Source organism: Schistocerca nitens, chromosome 5 (assembly GCF_023898315.1).
Source record: "Schistocerca nitens isolate TAMUIC-IGC-003100 chromosome 5, iqSchNite1.1, whole genome shotgun sequence".
Taxonomy (NCBI): Eukaryota; Metazoa; Arthropoda; class Insecta; order Orthoptera; family Acrididae; genus Schistocerca; species Schistocerca nitens.
In genome coordinates, this window is record NC_064618.1 from 271,746,265 (window position 1) to 271,750,726 (window position 4,462).

Sequence of the window (4,462 nt, forward strand, 5' to 3'; positions counted from 1 at the left end):
TTTCCCTACAGTTTATACCTTCTACATCTCCGTCTAGTGCGGGATTCCCTAAACTACGTTCCTCAGATGTGCCGCGAGATGTGAGTAAGTGCTCCGCGAAAAACTATTAGTAAAATGGTTTTTCCGACATTTTGCCGATACTAATTATTTTTAACAACTTTTTTATGATTCTTGTGTTATTAGTTGTGATTTTAATTCATGTAATCACTGAATTAAACAAGTTTTCCCGATTTTTTAAAAAAATTTATTTCCCTTCAAAATAAACAAGGTGTTCCAACAAAGTACGAGGATTTTCAAAGTATTCCGTCAGAGGAAAAGTTAGGGAAACCTTGCCCTAATACCCTGACATCTAAAACAGTATCCTACCATTCTGGCCGGCCGGAGTGGCCGAGTGGTTCTAGGTACTACAGTCTTGAGCCACGCGACCGCTACGGTCGCAGATTCGGATCCTACCTCGGTCATCGATGTGTGTGATGTCCTTAGGTTAGTTAGGTTTAAGTAGTTCTAAGTTCTAGGGGACTGATGACCTCAGAAGTTAAGTCCCATAGTGCTCAGAGCCATTTTGAACATACCATTCTGTCCCTTCTTTTTGTCAGCGTTTTCCGTATGTTGCTTTGTTCGCCAATTCTGCAAGGAACCTCTTCATTCTTTCTCCTGTCAGCGCCTAGGTGACAGGTAATGGCAGAATTAATGCTGCGAAGACGGCGCGTTGTCGTGCCCGAAACTGAGCGAGGGGTCTCTATGGTTAGCACTCTGGTCTCGCATTGAGGAGAACGAGGGCTCAAATCCGCGTCCGGCTATCCTGGTTTAGGTTTCCCGTGATTTCCTCAAATCGCTACAGGCAAATTCCGGGATTATTCGTTTTAAAAGGTAAAGCTCATTTCCTTTCCCATTCTTTAAACGTTCTGAGCCAGCGCTCCGTCTCTAATAGCCTGGATGTCGACGGGACGTTGAACCCTTACCTTCTTCCCTTCCTTTCGTGCTTGGGTAGCACAGCCAGTGAAAACATTCTCCGCAAAAGGCAAGGTTTTAAGTTCGAGTATTGATCTGGCCCAAAGTTTCTGCACATGCTCCACTGCAGAATGAAAGATTAATTGAGAAGGTGACACACACAAAGGCCAACATGTTCACAATTGAAAACAAATGAGATATATAATTAAATTGCACATCTAGGATAAGAAGAATCTAAATACGTCACCCAATTAAAGCGAAATCCAACTTTTGAGAAGGTACAATCCTGTGAAAATACATGGCCCAGAGCAAACAGGAACCTGTCCACATGTACATTTCGTGGAAAGGAGAACTAGACCATTACAGCCAATAGGAGACGCTGAGGCCAGTCACGTGATTCCCATTCCGGTCACGGCATGTCGTTCCCGTGCAGAGCAGATGTTAGCAGCAGTTTGATCGCCTTGCACTCCCTCGTAATAATGTTTCATAACACTAATATTAATAATATTATTACGAGGAAATAGTTACTGACCTGTTCGCCACATTTTCGATAATGTAGAGAAACTTTTATGAACATGCCAGCAATTTGAAGAAAAGAGCAATATAATGAGGTCTTCTAACCAGTGGGTGAAGTAAGAAATCTTGGTAAAGATTGGTATAGACGTGAAATCCCGGTCTGAAGGCCTATGATATTTAAATTACATAAGTTTAATAAGATGAATTTTCATACACTAGCAGGTAACTGCTTCCCATTGTTTAGAAGATGATTCTGGTCTCTTGCTTAAGCGTTATCGCAAAGAATCTTTCTAGTTATAGTTAATACCGTTGTTACATAATTGTACTCTTTTATGACGATTTGAAATATTTTAAATAATACTGAAGCAACATCAAAATAAGAACATTCGGTAAAACACTGAAAAAGAATATCTAGGTTTCAGTTGCCATTATATAAATGCTTCTATGATATCACATACTAATCTGTTACAAATACCTAATACGATATAGCGTAGTAAACAATTTATAATAAGATGTAAGTTGTTTTGCCGGCTGCTGTGACCTAGTGCTTCTACGCGCTTCAGTCCGGAACAGCGCTGCTGCTAGGGTCGCAGGTTCGAATCCTGCCTCGAGCATGGGGACATGGGTGTGTGAGATGTCTTTAGGTTAGTTAGGTTTAAGTAGTTCAAAGTGTAGGGGACTGATGACCTCAAATGTTAAGTCCCATAGTGGCTCAAAATGGTTCAAACGGCTCTGAGCACTATGGGACTTAACTTCTGAGGTCATCAGTCCCCTAGAACTTAGAAACACTTAAACCTAACTAACCTAAGGACATCACACACATCCATGCCCGAGGCAGGATTCGAACCTGCGACCGGAGCGGTCACGCGCTTCCCGACTGCGCGCCTAGAACCGCTAGACCACCGCGGCCGGCTAAGTCCCATAGTGCTTAGAGCCATTTGTAAATTATTTTGAAGAATCAAGTATTTGCATTTGAAAATAATCCAGAGCCGAACATGTCCAAATCGTAATGCAGTTGGGAACATTTCCACATTTAAATGTGCTGTGGCATCGACTTCCGTATCCAGAGTGTGTGAAAGTTCTGGTGACTTTAAATTAAACTCGTCGCATAACTGTGTTGCGTTTTTAGGACATTGTTCAGCGACTACACTAATTTCATCTCTAACTGATTCTGTTGTACCTGCTTGCATATCCCTTAATTCTTGAGCAACAGATCTAATTTCTTCACTACTTTTCCTAGCACAAGCCTTAATTTCCTCATGTAACTGATCTTTAGTATCATGACATTGTGCGGCAACGGCTGTAATCTGTTCACTAAGCTGTCTGGAATTGTTGTCCAATTTTTCATTAAGGTTGTCTTGTTTTTCATTAAGTTGTTTGAAATTCTCATTAAATTGTTTGTTCTGTTCACTAAGTTGTTTGTGATTGTAGTCTTGTTCTTTTTTGATTGTTTAAGACTCTCATTAATTTGTTTATAATTGTTGTCCTGTTTTTCATTGAATTGTAGCAATAATGCTACAGCTTGATCCAAGTCAAAATTAGCAACTCTTTTCTCTGATCTGTGTGGTGTTGTGTCTGCATTTGTCATGTTTTGTGTAACCATTTGGCTATTCTGTAATTCTTGAAAAGGTTTGCCAATCGGATGTGCACTGTGCATCACTACCTCGGAAGCAAATAAATCTGATGTATTCTGACTACACTGTTCATTTTCGTTGCAAAATTTTGTCTGTTCATTACGTAAATTTTGCAAACCAGGTGTTTCAAGCTGGGCAGCGTTCATTGTAACAGAACGTCCCGCGTCATCATTTGTCGTTAAATTAACAGAGGACAAAATTGAATTCGTCTGTTCATCACTAGGATCAAAATCAACATTAATAATCCGCACACTCTGATTGTCTGTAAATAGAGGACTGTCATTAAGACACTGAGCGTCGCAAGTACTATCGGTCAAGTTATTTGAGTTGGCTATTTCACTCATTGTACATCGCGATGTACTGTTAATAGTTTTTCGTGGCATTTTTCACAAATCAAAAAATCAAAAATATTCACAAATGAAACAAACACAATTCAAAAATGCAACAAACACAAATACAACAAAGAGCAAAAAATTTCCGATGATCTGTGATAGAAAGAGCGACAAATTAGTAAATGCGTTGTGCCAGATGCAAACTACATTTAAGTAAATAAGAGCAGATATATGACTACTTCTCAGAAGATTCACAAAGAAATACGATCCTGGCAGGGTCGCCAAGTGTAACCTCCCCACAAAAATTATTAAATGAAAAATGAGAATGGAGCCAAGCGTAGCCTCGCCACAAAAATTAAGGAATGAAAATTGACCATAAACCAACAACAATATTAATTAAATAATGATCCATGAACGAAATGTAACCTCCTAACAGAAATAATAATATCTGATAAATTTTATAAGGACAGCAGCGCTGACCTTCGGCCCTGTATTCTGAATAACAAAAGCAAAAATTCTTACCTCAATAAAAACTGCAACTATATATCTGCTCTTATGTATACATTCTTCGACACAGCTTCGTGCAATGCTGGCCTATATATATATATATATATATATATATATATATATATATATATATATATATATATATATATATATATTTGGATTCTTGGAAGCAATGATAATGCATTGGAAAAATTCTTTAAATTGAAATGAATACTTTTCTTTAAAAGAAAAAAGGTTACTTTATATTGTAAAATTATTATTGGGGCATTTTTTTCTGAACAAAATTTAATTACAATTAACATACATTATTAATTATGCGCAAGGCTGCTTCTTTACCTTCTACAACAATACTCATCGTCCAGAATCCTGACCAGAGTCGCGAGCAGAGCACACAGCTGACGCATGCCGACACCCGCAGACTACTACCGTCCACTCGCTACTAAAGCCGACCGACTACTACTGTATCCGAATGACTACTACTGCAGACTCGCGCAGACAAGCGCAGACTGACTTCTACTGTCG